The sequence below is a fragment of the Pseudophryne corroboree genome, chromosome 9 (assembly GCF_028390025.1).
Source record: "Pseudophryne corroboree isolate aPseCor3 chromosome 9, aPseCor3.hap2, whole genome shotgun sequence".
NCBI lineage: Eukaryota > Metazoa > Chordata > Amphibia > Anura > Myobatrachidae > Pseudophryne > Pseudophryne corroboree.
The window spans coordinates 28,335,354-28,354,113 of record NC_086452.1 but is presented as its reverse complement, the minus strand read 5'-3'; positions in this window follow the sequence as shown (position 1 = coordinate 28,354,113).

Below are 18,760 nucleotides of genomic sequence, written 5' to 3'. Positions count from 1 at the left end.
CTGACTCATCTAGGCAAAGAAGGAATGTGTAAGTTGGTAAGAGCTTATTGGTGCACCCCAGGATTTTCTTCCCATGCGGGTAAAAGAGCGATGACATGTCTCACCTGCTTGAGGAAGAATATCGGAAAGGCAATACCAACAGAGCCATCCCATATCCCTCCTACAGATGGTCCTTTCCAGGTAATACAAATTGATTTCATACAATTGCCACCTTGTAGAAATTTAAAATATGTATTGGTTTGTATTGACGTGTTCTCAACTTGGGTTGAAGCATTTCCCGCGGCCACAAATACCGCTGTGTTTACTGCAAAGAAAATTGTGCAGGAATTTGTGTGTAGGTACGGTATCCCTAGAATCATTGAGAGTGATAGGGGTACCCATTTTACAGGTGAAGTTTTTCAAGCAATGTGTAAATTGATGGGAATTAATAGTAAGCTGCACACTCCGTACCGCCCCCAGGCGAGTGCGAAAGTGGAAAGAGTAAACAGCACTGTTAAAAACAAATTAAGCAAGGTAATGGCTGAAACAGGATTGTTGTGGCCCGAAGCTTTGCCAATCGTATTATACAGCATCAGAACCACTCCCAGGTCCCCTCTTAATCTGTCTCCTTTTGAAATTCTGTTTGGTCGACAACCCCATGTTATGATTAACCCCCAGGATGATTTGAAATGTAACAATGAAGTCACTGTAAAGTATCTGGTTAAAATGAGTAAGCAATTGAGGAATCAGAATGATAATCTAAAGTTGGTGATTCCTGATTTGCCAGACAGTAATTGTCATGACATTGAACCTGGGGATTATGTAATGATACGGAATTTTCTACGCTAAGGTTTCCTTATTGACAGATGGGAAGGACCATATCAAGTCTTATTGACCAGCACGACAGCACTGAAGGTTGCCGAGAGAGAGACTTGGGTCCATTCGTCTCATTGTAAAAAGGTTGCTGACCCAGAGAGGTCACGTGATAAAGAACAGACGGTAGAGGTTGTATCACTAGAGTGTCTGTTCCGGGAAGGTTGAGACGACACCTGAGCGCTGAGAATAATAAGACCGGAGGCGTTTGTCGAGCCAGATTTCTTTTTCCCTTTTGTTATTTTCTCCAGTTCCCATCTCCCTCCTATTCTCCTTCCCCCTTCTTATTTTTCTCCTTTTCCTCCTATAAGATGGACTTGCCCCAAGAGACTGTGATCCGGATTTTCCTGTTGACCATGATGTTGACCAGAGCAGTCTGTTTCGGTGAGAGTACCATGGATGTCGAGAAAGGATCTGGAATGGGTTCTGATGGCCAGGATGGAGGCGTAGTTTCCAAGAGCAACATAATCACCGAGTAAAGGCGAGTATCAGAAAACGATCTGGTAGCATTGACAATAGAAGGAATTGTGAAGGATTGTTAGCTGAAGAGAACTGCATCTGTAAGCATTGTGACAATATAGTTGAGGATGGTTGCATCAAGAAATGTCAGTCCAGTTTTAATGTCCACATGGACCGACATCCATTGAGTGACTATCACTCCTTAGTGGGTAAAGTGTTAAATCAGACAGACTGTTGGGTATGCTCTCAAGTACCTCAAGGTCATAGCAAATCAGGACTAGTACCATTCCCTTTAACTGTAGGAGAGGTACTTGAGTTAAGTGGTGGGAGGCCGGTGGACAAGAGGTTTAATATCTCTAGTCCTCCTAGTTTGAAGCTCCACCAGTATCACGTGGATAAGTCCTTAGTATGCTTTAACATTTCCAATCCCCGAAAGCCGGGAAATTGGGAAGTGTCATGGAGTAATCAAACCATGACATTTTCATATAGAGCCGATAGAATGCCCATAGACACAGAGCTTATACGCCAGATCGCCAACAGTGGAAAATATTTCCGGTATAGGTATACTCTAGGAAGTAGGACCATGCGAGTTGGAGAAGTATCACCAGGATACTGTGCACATATCGTACAACCTGATACGTGTACTAGACAGATGGGAGAGTTAGGGTTAGGAGTTTTCACATGGAAAATTTGTAACATGGTAATGTCATACTCTGTCCCATATGTTCTCCCCGATGATGCATATTTCATATGCGGGAGAAAGGCGTATAAGTGGCTTGCCCCAAACTCAGAGGGATTGTGTTACATTGGAAAAGTACTACCTGAAGTAATGACTGTATCCCATAACAAAATGAAAGACATTCACCGCGGTGCCCAAGCTCCTTATACTCACACTCATTACGAGCACGTCGTTAAAAGGCACCTGATAGAGAGGACAGAGCATCCGGCCTCTGATCTGATCCATGAATCCACCGGGATTCAATTCTTACTCGCGTTAGATATCACTCGTACCGCCAGAGGAGTGATAAATTATAAATATATATCTGCGCTAGCGAACTTGTTAGACAATATCACCGAAATGTATGACGACACGTTCAGGTACACTGGGAATGAGTTACAAGCCTACAAAACAGAGCTGGTTCAGCATAGGATGATTCTCAATTATCTCACAGCAGTGACAGGCGGGTATTGTGTTACCCTAGCAACTCAGTATGGAGTAAAGTGCTGCACGTATATTACAAACAGCACTGAGGACCCGGCCGAGGTCATAGACCAAAAGATGGATGACATTTTGCAATTGAAATGGGAGTTTCGGAGGAAACACAATCTCACACTCGCTGCTGTGGGTAATGAGCTGACCAGTTGGGTGTCATGGTTGAACCCACGAAATTGGTTCTCTGGTTTAGGAGAATGGACCCAAGGTATTATAATGGATGTAGGGAAATTTCTCTTGTGTATTCTGGGAGTCGTCATATTGGTTGGCCTGATATTTAGATGCGTTCGGGCTTTAACGAAGTGTAAAGGTAGTACCAGAGTGATGAGTCTGAGGAGCGAGGACACTGTAATAACAACAACTAATTTGATTTATGACCCAACGATAGAGACAATGTTGTGATGAAAATGTGATTCCACGGTCCGTTTCTTTCACCCGTTTCTCCTTTGTTTTCCTCCAAGGTACAAAGACATCCGCTTGGAAGAAGAATTTGACAACCTCTTCTATACAGACCATTGATGAACTATGCTACAAGCCCCAATATCCCTAGTGACTTTAACTTTTACGATAGCCCAATACTTTAGAGACTGTAACTTTATGGACAATGGAAAAGCTTTTTGCTCGCTACCTATAGCAAAAGCACCGAGAAACATCAGACAACATGTACATCAAGACAAGACATCAGACAAGACCTCAATCGGCGACTGTTTATTTAAACTCACATAGTTTACGACTGCATTTATAATGATTGTTTCTTATCTTCATCTCTACAACCTCCAGGTAATGACACACATAGTCGACAGGGAATATAGACACATATATCAGCATTCACATGTTCCCCCCTTCATGTATCATCAACTAAATGTGCTCCCCATTTGTTGCAACCAAAAGCCGAAAAGAGCTCGGCAGAGTTTGACAGCCCATCCACAGACCCTTGATACGGGATAAGAAGGATTCAAATGTATACTTCGCAATACCTCGAAGCTTGAGTTAAAACACGTACGGCATGATGATACATGACCCCTCAAACATGGATTTCATACACACATGCTTTTACTATCTCACTAGGTCATACTTTTCCTACCTTCTCCTCTCCTCCCCTTACCCAATCATAAAAAGGTGTTTACATGATGACATATATTTTTCTGTTTTGTTTAGGAAGTGGCAGTTATTGGTGACTGCCAAAGGGTGGACTGTCAAAGTCGAAAAATATTGTTATTCTCATGCCTTGTACTAACCCCATGCGCTTGCCCGCTGCACATTCTCTCCCGTGCGTGCGCATATTCGCAGTTGCGTGACGGCGCCTCCACGGACATGCGCTCAAGCGCGTGGTATGTGCATTTACGGTAGGGTTTGTGTGCGTCTGGCGGGCGACTCAATTGTCACATAGTTAATCCAAATAGTGTATTTTGTAGGTTATGGTCTCCTTAATAATATCAGTAAGTTTGATTAGTGTAGCTGGTTTATGGACAGAGAAATCCCTCTTTACATGATACGAAGGGTCAGACAGGTTTTGAGCAGTGGTGTTTGGTATGCAACGGTAGAGTATATTATTAGAAACATTCCGGTATTGGTTTGAGAGAAATTAATCGCTCCTGCGAATAGTTATGGTTATAAGAAGTTTATGGACATTTACTGTGTTTGCAATTCATTATCCATGCGGCGGGAATCCTGAGATTCCCTCCCACCTGAGCAGTATGAAATAGTCACAGCCCACCTGTTTGAATCAACCTATGACCTTTTGTTATAATGTAAGGACAGATTCCTGCGTCCAATGAACAATGAGATTGTAGGCCCCTTTGTAGTGTACTGTATGCAGTGTATATAAGGCAGCCAGCTTGGGCCAGCTCAGTCTACTCTCCACAAAAGGATTTCATCACTGACTAACTTGAGAGCTGGTACCAGGACTGCGCAGCGATCATTCCCCAGTGTGTAAGTGTTTCTCTGTAACCAACTTGTTCTCTGTTTGTATTTGCCATACTCTCTCTCTCTCTCTCTCTCTGTTATTGTTACGCTGTTGTATATTGTATATGTGTAGTTATTATGTTTAGATATTGATGTTAGCCTGTAGTGTATAAACTGTTAACTGTATTTTCCCCTTTTACATACTATAATCTCGTTAGTAAAGGTTTTGGAACCTTAGCAAGGTATTGTGTGTTTATTACATTGCTGAGAGTATTCAGAGCGTCTCAATCGCTCAAGAGGCTTTTATATAATAGAGGTTAATTAGCATTGCATTGTGTTCACATTACAAAACCAAGGTTTACAGTATAGGCTCAGCCTTTCATTGTGTTCCATACAAGGTTTACTGTGTGTCATTCTGTGAGCGTCTACGCCGCTTGTGTTCCTCTTGTAGGGCACAGCGTCCGCTACGCTAGTAGCGTAGCATTACGGTACTCGGACCGCCTATAGCGTGCTCGATACCCAGCGTAAAGCCGTGAGCGAACGTGTCGCTCGTGCGTCTCGACCACGGCCTAGCGTCTGCTATGCTAAGTGCGTACCCTTACGGTACCCCGTACGCCCATTGCGTACAGAGTCTCTTATCAATATATAGTGAATGTTATAAGATAAATATTTAGCTTTATCACTGCTGTCACTCTCCCTGTCCCTTTCCCTGTCCGTATGTCCCTTTCCCTGACCCTCTGTCACTCTCCCTGATTTTCGGCTCATACTGTGTGGTATAATGTGAATTTCGGCTCATACCGTGTGCTGTAATGTGAATTTCGGCTCATACCGTGTGCTATAATGTGAATTTCGGCTCATTCTGTGTGCTATAATGTGAATTTCGGCTCATTCTATGTGCAACAATGTGAATTTCGGCTCATTCAGTGTGCTATAATGTGAATTTCGGCTCATACTGTGTGCTATAATGTGAATTTCGGCTCATTCTATGTGCAACAATGTGAATTTCGACTCATTCTGTGTGCTATAATGTGAATTTCGGCTCATTCAGTGTGCTATAATGTGAATTTCGGCTCATTCTGTGTGCTATAATGTGAATTTCGGCTCATACTGTGTGGTATAATGTGAATTTCGGCTCATACTGTGTGCTATAATGTGAATTTCGGCTCATACTGTGTGGTATAATGTGAATTTCGGCTCATACCGTGTGCTATAATGTGAATTTCGGCTCATACTGTGTGGTATAATGTGAATTTCGGCTCATACCGTGTGCTATAATGTGAATTTCGGCTCATTCTATGTGCAACAATGTTAGTTTTGGCTCATTCAGTGTGCTATAATGTGAGTTTTGGCTCATTCTGTGTGCTATAATGTGAATTTCGGCTCATACTGTGTGGTATAATGTGAATTTCGGCTCATACCGTGTGCTATAATGTGAATTTCGGCTCATACTGTGTGGTATAATGTGAATTTCGGCTCATAACGTGAGCTATAATGTGAATTTCGGCTCATTCTATGTGCAACAATGTGAATTTCGGCTCATTCAGTGTGCTATAATGTGAGTTTTGGCTCATACCTTGTGCTACAATGTGAATTTTGGCTCATTCATTGTGCTATAATGTAAATTTCGGCTCATACCGTGTGCTATAATGTGAATTTTGGTTCATACTGTGTGCTATAATTGTAAATTCCGGCTCATTCTGTGTGCTATAATGTAAATTCCGGCTCATTCTATGTGGTATAATGTAAATTTCGGCTCCTACCATTGGCTATAATGTGAGTTTTGGCTCATTCTGTGTGCTATAATGTAAATTTCAGCTCATACCGTTTGCTACAATGTGAAAGGTGCACCAGTACTAGACAGTATATGGGGTACTACTATTGTGTCGCATAATGTGTATAAGGGGTATATGGTGTGGTACACTACACTGAAGGGTACGTCCCCTTTTGAGTGACCAGGCCCCTTTTCCAGAGCATAGTTACCGCCTTCACTTTTCCATACCCCCACTGCTCCCCGGAGGTCCCGGGGGCCAGCCTCACCTACACAATGGTGCTTGCTGGTGCAATACTGCAGTCCTCCTTCCCCCATCGCAGCACCTCCTTTTCGTCCCCATAGTATTGCCTCCTCCTCCCTGGTGGCTCCGCCCCCAGGGGCGCCAAATTGAAAATTTATCTTGCCCCCCCCAACCTATAAATGTTCTGATGCCCCTGATTACACTGTTATAAATATGTGGATGCAGTGCTCTTACAAATTAAAAGCACGCTGTTCCTGTATGCTGTGAAATATATGGGTGCTGATAACTTAATAACATTACACTGGCCCTGTCTGCTATAAAAGTTTTGGTGCAGTTAAAAACTAAAAGCACACTGTTCCTGTATGCTGTGAAATATAGGGGTGCTGATGTCTTCATAACTTTCACTGGCTCTGTCTGCTCTAAAAGTTTGGGTACAGTTAAAAATTAAAAGCACACTGTTCCTGTATGCTGTAAGAATACAGGGGCGCTGTGAAAATAAAGGGGCACTGTTCTGTGTGCTGTAATAATAAAGGGGTGCTGTCCTGTGAAATGGAGAACAACAATTTGGAGGAACAAATAGTGGAAGATCAGGAACCACTTCCAGTTCCTAGTACTAGTGCTGAAGCTGCTGCTGCCACCAGTCATGACATTGACAATGCAATTCCATCAACGCCGTCTGCTAAGGACGATGCCCAATGTCATAGAGGGCATGAAAAATCCAAGAAGCAAAAATGAATAATCACAAAAAAAGAAAAGAAATTATCTGATTAGAAACGTAAAATTGGCAATAAGCCATTCACTACATGAAGTGGCAAGGAAAGGCTAAGGCCTTGGCTTATGTTCAGGACTTGTGGCTCAGCTTCTCATGAGGATGGAAGGCCTCCTCCCTTTCGAAAAATAAAAAAAATGAAGCTTCTTAGAGCACAGGAAAAAACAACTGTGTGTTCAGAGATATCACAAATCCCCAAGGAGATTCCAAGTGTGTTCGCGGTTGTGATGTCTAGGCCTGACCTTCCCAACACTGACCGGGAAGAGGTGGATCCTTCCACCATTTCCACACCCCCTGCAAGGGCTGGAAGGAGCACCCACAGTCCAGTTCCTGATATTGAAATTGAAGATGTCACTGTTGAAGTACACCAGGATGAGGATATGGGTGTTGCTGGCGCTGAGGAGGAAGTTAACGATGAGGATTCTGATGGTGATGTGGTTTGTTTAAGTCAGGCACCCGGGGAGACACCTGTTGTCCGTGGGATGAAGAAGCCTATTGTGATGCCTGGGCAAACTACCAAAAAAACACTTCTTTGGTGTGGAATTATTTCTCCACAAATCCGGACAACAGGTGTCAAGCCATCTGTTGCCTCTGTCAATCTGTAATAAGTAGGGGTAAGGATGTTAACTACCTAGGAACATCCTCCCTTATACGTCACCTGCTGCGCATTCATCAGAAGTCAGTGTCAAGTTGTGAAACTTTGGGTAAGAGCATAAGCAGTCCACTGACACCTAAATCCCTTCCTCCTACTAAACCCAAGCTCCTGCAAGCCACACCACCAACTCCCTCAATGTCAACTTCCTCCTCAGTCAGGAACGTCAGTAGTCCTGCAGGCCATGTCACTGTCGAGACTGAGGAGTCCTCTCCTAACCAGGATTCCTCCATAGGATCCTTGAGTGGTACATCTGCTGTTGCTGCCGCTGCTGTTGTTTCTGCTGGGAGTCGATCGTCATCCCAGAGGGGAAGTCGGAAGACCACTTGGACTACTTCCAGTAAGCAATTGACTGTCCAACAGTCCTTTGTGAGGAAAATGAAATATGACAGCAGTCATCCTTTTGCAAAGTGGATAACTGAGGCTTTGACAGCTCTGTTGATGTTAGTCGTGCAGCCGGTATCCACCATTAGTTCAGTGTAACTTAGAGAATTGTTTGAGGTACTGTGTCCCTGGTATCAAATCCCATCTAGGTTCCAGTTCTCTAGGCTTGCGACACCGAGAATGCACACAGACGTCAGAAAAAGAGTCACCAGTGTCCTAAAAAATGCAGTTGTACCCACTGTCCACTTAACCACGGACATGTGGGCAGGGCAGACTAAGGACTATATGACTGTGACAGCCCACTGGGTAGATGTATTGCCTCCCGCAGCAACAACAGCAGCAGCGGCACCAGTAGCAGCATCTCGCAAATGCCAACTCGCTCCTAGGCAGGCTACACTATGTATCACCGCTTTCCTTAAGAGGCACACAGCTGACAACCTCTTACAGAAACTGAGGAACATCATCGCAGAATGGCTTACCCCAAATGGACTCTCCTGGGGATTTGTGACATCGGACAACGGCAGCAATATTGTGCGTGCATTACATCTGGGCAAATTCCAGCACGTCCCATGTTTTGCACATACAATTAATTTGGTGGTGAAGAATTTTTGGAGAAATGAGAGGGGTGTGCAGGAGATGCTGTCGGTGGATCGAAAAATTGCGGCCCACTTTCAGCATTCTGCTACTGCGTGCCGAAGACTGGAGCACCAGCAAACACTCCTGAACCTGCCCCGCCATCAACTGAAGCAAGAGGTGGTAACGAGGTGGAATTCAACACTTTATATGCTTCAGAGGATGGAGGAGCAGCAAAAGGCCATTCAAGCCTATACATCCACCTACGATATAGGCAAAGGAGGGGGAATGCACCTGACTCAAGCGCAGTGGAGAATGATTTCCGTCTTGTGCAAGGTTCTCCAACCCTTCGAACTTGCCACACGTGAAGTCAGTTCAGACACTGCCAGCTTGAGTCAGGTCATTCCCCTCATCAGACTTTTGCAGAAGCAGCTGGATAAATTAAATGAGGAGCTAAGACGGAGCGATTCCGCAAAGTATGTGGGACTTGTGTATTGAGCCCTTCATTCGCTTTGCCAGGATGCAAGGATCCTAGGTTTAAAGCCTACATTGTATCTCTCTTTCCGGCAGACACAAGTGTGCAAAGTTGCAAAGAGCTGCTGGTTAGTAAATTGTCAACTCAAACGGAACGTGACCCGTCAACAGCTCGTCCTTCAATTTCTCCCGCCACTGGGGCTGCAAGGAAAAGGATAAGATTTCCTAGCCCACCCACTGGCGGTGATGCAGGGCAGTCAGGAGCGAAAGCTGACATCTGGTCCGGACTGAAGGACCTGCCAACGATTACTGATATGTCTACTGTCACTGCATATGATTCTGTCACCATTGAAAGAATGGTGGAGGATTATATGAGTGACAGCATCCAAGTAGGCATGTCAGACAGTCCGTATGTATACTGGCAGGAAAAAGAGGCAATTTGGAGGCCCTTGCACAAACTGGCTTTATTTTACCTAAGTTGCCCCCCCTCCAGTGTGTACTCCGAAAGAGTGTTTAGTGCAGCCGGTAACCTTGTCAGCGATCGGCGTAGGAGGTTACTTCCACTAAATGTGGAGAAGATGATGTTTATCAAAATGAATTATAATCAATTCCTCCGTGGAGACATTCACCAGCAATTGCCTCCAGAAAGTACACAGGGACCTGTGATGGTGGATTCCAGTGGGGATGAATTAATACTCTGTGAGGAGGATGTACACAGTGAAAGGGGTGAGGAATCGGAGGATGAGGATGAGGTGGACATCTTGCCTCTGTAGAGCCAGTTTGTGCAAGGAGAGATTGATTACTTCTTTTTTGGTGGGGTCCCAAACAAACCAGTCATTTCAGCCACAGTCTTGTGGCAGACCCTGTCGCTGAAATGATTGGTTTGTTAATGTGTGCATGTCCTGTTTATACAACATAAGGGTGGGTGGGAGGGCCCAAGTACAATTCCATCTTGCACCTCTTTTTCTTCTTTGCATCATGTGGCACACTTGTGTCGCTTAGCTTAGCCATCCAGCTACCTCATTGCACCTCTTGTTCTTCTTTGCATCATGTGCTGTTTGGGGCCTATTTTTTAACTCTGCCATCCTGTCTGCCACTGCAGTGCCACTCCTAGATGGGCCAGGTGTTTGTGCCGCACACTTGTGTCGCTTAGCTTAGTCATACAGACACCTCGGTGCATTTTTTAGGCTTAAAAACAATATTGTGAGGTGTTCAAAATAGATTGGAAATGAGTGGAAATGAATGTTATTGAGGTTAATAATACCGTAGGAGCAAAATTACCCCCAAATTCTGTGATTTTTAGCAATTTTTATGTTTTTTTCAAAAATCATCCAGATCCAAAACCAGAACACGAAAAGGTGGTTTTGGCATAACCAAGCCAAAACCAAAACACGAAAGTGGAATTAGAACCAAAACCAAAACACAAAAAGTGCCCGCCACACAGTTCTAGTGCTAATGTGCCTACTGCACTAGGCGCATACTCCCTAACTCGCCCCTGACTTCACGGATAGACATACCCCATGCCGCTAGTTGTATGGCAGAGAAGATGTGGAGAATATGGTGAAAAGCATGAAAATGCTCCACACTTTCCTCCATATTTGCATTATTACACAGCATTCATATATGTAACACCCACCAGTGTAAGTATCACGGGATTTTATAAAGATACGTCTCCACCGCAATTCACAATATAATGTAAATTCGGTTATAATACGCATAGACATTAAAGATATAACTTTCCACAAAGGATTTGTTTTATTCACCGGGACACTTCAGTGAAGCTTCCTCCGCTGCAGAGAACTTTAAACGTTTATTACATCCAAGAACACCTTAAATTAACATAAAAATCTTTTTGCATTAAAATTACAAGGTACAGTAACAATGACATTTTGAATATTTACAATTGGGGCACCGTCTAACCACTGGAAATTATATAGCTAGCTATATATTTGTATAGAAAGTCTGAAGTGCACTAGACCTGCTGGTTTATGTCTTGAGAACAGTTATAAAGTCTGCACGGACTGAAACTATATAATACAGTTTGTACTAAGTGAGTTATCACCAACTTCCCAGGGTGGTTTTTAGAGATGAGCGGGTTCGGTTTCTCTGAAACCGAACCCGCACGAACTTCATGTTTTTTTTACGGGTCCGAGCAGACTCGGATCCTCCCGCCTTGCTCGGTTAACCCGAGCGCGCCCGAACGTCATCATGACGCTGTCGGATTCTCGCGAGACTCGGATTCTATATAAGGAGCCGCGCGTCGCCGCCATTTTCACACGTGCATTGAGATTGATAGGGAGAGGACGTGGCTGGCGTCCTCTCCATTAGAAATTAGATTAGAAGAGAGAGAGAGATTGTGCAGAGTCAGACAGAGTTTACCACAGTGACCAGTGCAGTTGTTGTTAGTTAACTTTTATTTATTTTAATATAATATATCCGTTCTCTGCTATATCCGTTCTCTGCCTGAAAAAAAACGATACACAGCAGCAGCCAGTCACACAGTGTGACTCAGTCTGTGTGCACTCAGCTCAGCCCAGTGTGCTGCACATCAATGTATAAAAGGCAAAGCTTATAATAATTGTGGGGGAGACTGGGGAGCACTGCAGGTTGTTATAGCAGGAGCCCCCAGGAGTACATAATATTATATTAATTTAAAATTAAACAGTGCACACTTTTGCTGCAGGAGTGCCACTGCCAGTGTGACTAGTGGTGACCAGTGCCTGACCACCAGTATAGTAGTATATTGTTGTATGTATTGTATACTATCTCTTTATCAACCAGTCTATATTAGCAGCAGACACAGTACAGTGCGGTAGTTCACGGCTGTGGCTACCTCTGTGTCGGCAGTCGGAACTCGGCAGGCAGTCCGTCCATCCATAATTGTATTACAATATATACCACCTAACCGTGGTATTTTTTTTTCTTTCTTTATACCGTCGTCATAGTGTCATACTAGTTGTTACGAGTATACTACTATCTCTTTATCAACCAGTGTACAGTGCGGTAGTTCACGGCTGTGGCTACCTCTGTGTCGGCAGTCGGCAGGCAGTCCGTCCATCCATAATTGTATTATTATTATAATATATACCACCTAACCGTGGTTTTTTTTTTCATTCTTTATACCGTCATAGTGTCATACTAGTTGTTACGAGTATACTACTATCTCTTTATCAACCAGTGTACAGTGCGGTAGTTCACGGCTGTGGCTACCTCTGTGTCGGCACTCGGCAGGCAGTCCGTCCATCCATAATTGTATTATTATTATAATATATACCACCTAACCGTGTTTTTTTTTTCATTCTTTATACCGTCGTCATAGTGTCATACTAGTTGTTACGAGTATACTACTATCTCTTTATCAACCAGTGTACAGTGCGGTAGTTCACGGCTGTGGCTACCTCTGTGTCGGCAGTCGGCAGGCAGTCCGTCCATCCATAATTGTATTATTATTATAATATATACCACCTAACCGTGGTTTTTTTTTCATTCTTTATACCGTCGTCATAGTGTCATACTAGTTGTTACGAGTATACTACTATCTCTTTATCAACCAGTGTACAGTGCGGTAGTTCACGGCTGTGGCTACCTCTGTGTCGGCAGTCGGCAGGCAGTCCGTCCATCCATAATTGTATTATTATTATAATATATACCACCTAACCGTGGTTTTTTTTTCTTTCTTTATACCGTCGTCATAGTGTCATACTAGTTGTTACGAGTATACTACTATCTCTTTATCAACCAGTGTACAGTGCGGTAGTTCACGGCTGTGGCTACCTCTGTGTCGGCAGTCGGCAGGCAGTCCGTCCATCCATAATTGTATTATTATTATAATATATACCACCTAACTGTGGTATTTTTTTTTCTTTCTTTATACCGTCGTCATAGTGTCATACTAGTTGTTACGAGTATACTACTATCTCTTTATCAACCAGTGTACAGTGCGGTAGTTCACGGCTGTGGCTACCTCTGTGTCGGCAGTCGGCAGGCAGTCCGTCCATCCATAATTGTATTATTATTATAATATATACCACCTAACCGTGGTTTTTTTTTTCATTCTTTATACCGTCATAGTGTCATACTAGTTGTTACGAGTATACTACTATCTCTTTATCAACCAGTGTACAGTGCGGTAGTTCACGGCTGTGGCTACCTCTGTGTCGGCACTCGGCAGGCAGTCCGTCCATCCATAATTGTATTATTATTATAATACATACCACCTAACCGTGGTTTTTTTTTCATTCTTTATACCGTCGTCATAGTGTCATACTAGTTGTTACGAGTATACTACTATCTCTTTATCAACCAGTGTACAGTGCGGTAGTTCACGGCTGTGGCTACCTCTGTGTCGGCAGTCGGCAGGCAGTCCGTCCATCCATAATTGTATTATTATTATAATATATACCACCTAACCGTGGTTTTTTTATACCACCTAACCGTGGCAGTCCGTCCATAATTGTATACTAGTATCCAATCCATCCATCTCCATTGTTTACCTGAGGTGCCTTTTAGTTCTGCCTATAAAATATGGAGAACAAAAAAGTTGAGGTTCCAAAATTAGGGAAAGATCAAGATCCACTTCCACCTCGTGCTGAAGCTGCTGCCACTAGTCATGGCCGAGACGATGAAATGCCAGCAACGTCGTCTGCCAAGGCCGATGCCCAATGTCATAGTACAGAGCATGTCAAATCCAAAACACCAAATATCAGAAAAAAAAGGACTCCAAAACCTAAAATAAAATTGTCGGAGGAGAAGCGTAAACTTGCCAATATGCCATTTACCACACGGAGTGGCAAGGAACGGCTGAGGCCCTGGCCTATGTTCATGGCTAGTGGTTCAGCTTCACATGAGGATGGAAGCACTCAGCCTCTTGCTAGAAAACTGAAAAGACTCAAGCTGGCAAAAGCACCGCAAAGAACTGTGCGTTCTTTGAAATCCCAAATCCACAAGGAGAGTCCAATTGTGTCGTTTGCGATGCCTGACCTTCCCAACACTGGACGTGAAGAGCATGCGCCTTCCACTATTTGCATGCCCCCTGCAAGTGCTGGAAGGAGCACCCGCAGTCCAGTTCCTGATAGTCAGATTGAAGATGTCAGTGTTGAAGTACACCAGGATGAGGAGGATATGGGTGTTGCTGGCGCTGGGGAGGAAATTGACCAGGAGGATTCTGATGGTGAGGTGGTTTGTTTAAGTCAGGCACCCGGGGAGACACCTGTTGTCCGTGGGAGGAATATGGCCGTTGACATGCCAGGTGAAAATACCAAAAAAATCAGCTCTTCGGTGTGGAGGTATTTCACCAGAAATGCGGACAACAGGTGTCAAGCCGTGTGTTCCCTTTGTCAAGCTGTAATAAGTAGGGGTAAGGACGTTAACCACCTCGGAACATCCTCCCTTATACGTCACCTGCAGCGCATTCATAATAAGTCAGTGACAAGTTCAAAAACTTTGGGTGACAGCGGAAGCAGTCCACTGACCAGTAAATCCCTTCCTCTTGTAACCAAGCTCACGCAAACCACCCCACCAACTCCCTCAGTGTCAATTTCCTCCTTCCCCAGGAATGCCAATAGTCCTGCAGGCCATGTCACTGGCAAGTCTGACGAGTCCTCTCCTGCCTGTGATTCCTCCGATGCATCCTTGCGTGTAACGCCTACTGCTGCTGGCGCTGCTGTTGTTGCCGCTGGGAGTCGATGGTCATCCCAGAGGGGAAGTCGTAAGCCCACTTGTACTACTTCCAGTAAGCAATTGACTGTTCAACAGTCCTTTGCGAGGAAGATGAAATATCACAGCAGTCATCCTACTGCAAAGCGGATAACTGAGTCCTTGACAACTATGTTGGTGTTAGACGTGCGTCCGGTATCCGCCGTTAGTTCACAGGGAACTAGACAATTTATTGAGGCAGTGTGCCCCCGTTACCAAATACCATCTAGGTTCCACTTCTCTAGGCAGGCGATACCGAGAATGTACACGGACGTCAGAAAAAGACTCACCAGTGTCCTAAAAAATGCAGTTGTACCCAATGTCCACTTAACCACGGACATGTGGACAAGTGGAGCAGGGCAGGGTCAGGACTATATGACTGTGACAGCCCACTGGGTAGATGTATGGACTCCCGCCGCAAGAACAGCAGCGGCGGCACCAGTAGCAGCATCTCGCAAACGCCAACTCTTTCCTAGGCAGGCTACGCTTTGTATCACCGCTTTCCAGAATACGCACACAGCTGAAAACCTCTTACGGCAACTGAGGAAGATCATCGCGGAATGGCTTACCCCAATTGGACTCTCCTGTGGATTTGTGGCATCGGACAACGCCAGCAATATTGTGTGTGCATTAAATATGGGCAAATTCCAGCACGTCCCATGTTTTGCACATACCTTGAATTTGGTGGTGCAGAATTTTTTAAAAAACGACAGGGGCGTGCAAGAGATGCTGTCGGTGGCCAGAAAAATTGCGGGACACTTTCGGCGTACAGGCACCACGTACAGAAGACTGGAGCACCACCAAAAACTACTGAACCTGCCCTGCCATCATCTGAAGCAAGAAGTGGTAACGAGGTGGAATTCAACCCTCTATATGCTTCAGAGGTTGGAGGAGCAGCAAAAGGCCATTCAAGCCTATACAATTGAGCACGATATAGGAGATGGAATGCACCTGTCTCAAGTGCAGTGGAGAATGATTTCAACGTTGTGCAAGGTTCTGATGCCCTTTGAACTTGCCACACGTGAAGTCAGTTCAGACACTGCCAGCCTGAGTCAGGTCATTCCCCTCATCAGGCTTTTGCAGAAGAAGCTGGAGGCATTGAAGAAGGAGCTAACACGGAGCGATTCCGCTAGGCATGTGGGACTTGTGGATGCAGCCCTTAATTCGCTTAACAAGGATTCACGGGTGGTCAATCTGTTGAAATCAGAGCACTACATTTTGGCCACCGTGCTCGATCCTAGATTTAAAGCCTACCTTGGATCTCTCTTTCCGGCAGACACAGGTCTGCTGGGGTTGAAAGACCTGCTGGTGACAAAATTGTCAAGTCAAGCGGAACGCGACCTGTCAACATCTCCTCCTTCACATTCTCCCGCAACTGGGGGTGCGAGGAAAAGGCTCAGAATTCCGAGCCCACCCGCTGGCGGTGATGCAGGGCAGTCTGGAGCGACTGCTGATGCTGACATCTGGTCCGGACTGAAGGACCTGACAACGATTACGGACATGTCGTCTACTGTCACTGCATATGATTCTCTCAACATTGATAGAATGGTGGAGGATTATATGAGTGACCGCATCCAAGTAGGCACGTCACACAGTCCGTACTTATACTGGCAGGAAAAAGAGGCAATTTGGAGGCCCTTGCACAAACTGGCTTTATTCTACCTAAGTTGCCCTCCCACAAGTGTGTACTCCGAAAGAGTGTTTAGTGCCGCCGCTCACCTTGTCAGCAATCGGCGTACGAGGTTACATCCAGAAAATGTGGAGAAGATGATGTTCATTAAAATGAATTATAATCAATTCCTCCGCGGAGACATTGACCAGCAGCAATTGCCTCCACAAAGTACACAGGGAGCTGAGATGGTGGATTCCAGTGGGGACGAATTGATAATCTGTGAGGAGGGGGATGTACACGGTGATATATCGGAGGGTGAAGATGAGGTGGACATCTTGCCTCTGTAGAGCCAGTTTGTGCAAGGAGAGATTAATTGCTTCTTTTTTGGGGGGGGTCCAAACCAACCCGTCATATCAGTCACAGTCGTGTGGCAGACCCTGTCACTGAAATGATGGGTTGGTTAAAGTGTGCATGTCCTGTTTTGTTTATACAACATAAGGGTGGGTGGGAGGGCCCAAGGATAATTCCATCTTGCACCTCTTTTTTCTTTTCTTTTTCTTTGCATCATGTGCTGATTGGGGAGGGTTTTTTGGAAGGGACATCCTGCGTGACACTGCAGTGCCACTCCTAGATGGGCCCGGTGTTTGTGTCGGCCACTAGGGTCGCTTATCTTTCTCACACAGTCAGCTACCTCATTGCGCCTCTTTTTTTCTTTGCGTCATGTGCTGTTTGGGGAGGGTTTTTTGGAAGGGACATCCTGCGTGACACTGCAGTGCCACTCCTAGATGGGCCCGGTGTTTGTGTCGGCCACTAGGGTCGCTTATCTTACTCACACAGCGACCTCGGTGCAAATTTTAGGACTAAAAATAATATTGTGAGGTGTGATGTGTTCAGAATAGGCTGAAAATGAGTGTAAATTATGTTTTTTGAGGTTAATAATACTTTGGGATCAAAATTACCCCCAAATTCTATGATTTAAGCTGTTTTTTAGGGTTTTTTGAAAAAAACACCCGAATCCAAAACACACCCGAATCCGACAAAAAAAATTCGGTGAGGTTTTGCCAAAACGCGGTCGAACCCAAAACACGGCCGCGGAACCGAACCCAAAACCAAAACACAAAACCCGAAAAATTTCAGGCGCTCATCTCTAGTGGTTTTATTCAGCTACTCTGCTGTAATGGCTGCAACTGAGGTCACTTTATTCCTAACACCAACTCTCCTTGGTGGGCTCCGGGCTACTTACTATAGAAGATGCCTACCGCTGTCTGTATACTGCTCATTCAGGGAATAATATACTGCTCAGGGGGCTTCATACCGCATGTCTGCCATCAAGGCAGTCCAGCCTCTGCTCCACCTTCTCTCTCACCAGGGGGTACATTACGTCAGTGTTACAATTACTAACTCAATGATAAAGCTTTTGCTTATTAAGAAAAAGTTGTGATGCAACCATGTAGAGCTTGTCGGAAGCCTTTTTGCAGCTTCCGGTTTCCCCTTTTCAGAATTGGTGAGACGAGCAGGTGACAGAAAGTAAAAACAACGGTGATGACGTAACTCCAAATGCGCTCACCTTTAAATGCAATTTTGAGAAGAGTAGCTGTAAAATACATTATGAATACCAGCAAGAGAGACATTACTGCTACGGCTGTGCATATGTGAGCTTTCACACTGGGTCCTTTGACGTTAGATTGCAACTTTTTCATATGTCTGTAGAGGGAAATAATGATGGTCACCGTGGAGATGAAAGTTATCAGAAATGACACAGAAAAAGATGCAATGTAATCTTTAAATGCAGACAAATACTTCTCCCCTGCCAATGAGAATGTCTCATTTTCCTCTCCATTGCTTGTATTGGTTGGGGGCTTGTCCGTATTATACCATAGAGGCTCCATGTTCAATAAGAAAGCTATTAGGACAGATATAGCCACTAACCAGGGCAGAAGGTCTGAGAACCTCCTCTGTATACAGATGTAGAATCTTTGGTGAATATAACAGACCCTCCAACATGACCCGCCCCACTAGGTACAAAATGCTCTGTTTCTGGAATTCCATCTTAATTTATGATCTCCATCACCTGTGTTGAACTAGTTAAATGATAAGAAAGCTGTTTCTTCACAGGTGATGCAATAATAAATTAAGAGGGAAGTCCAGAAACAGAGCATTT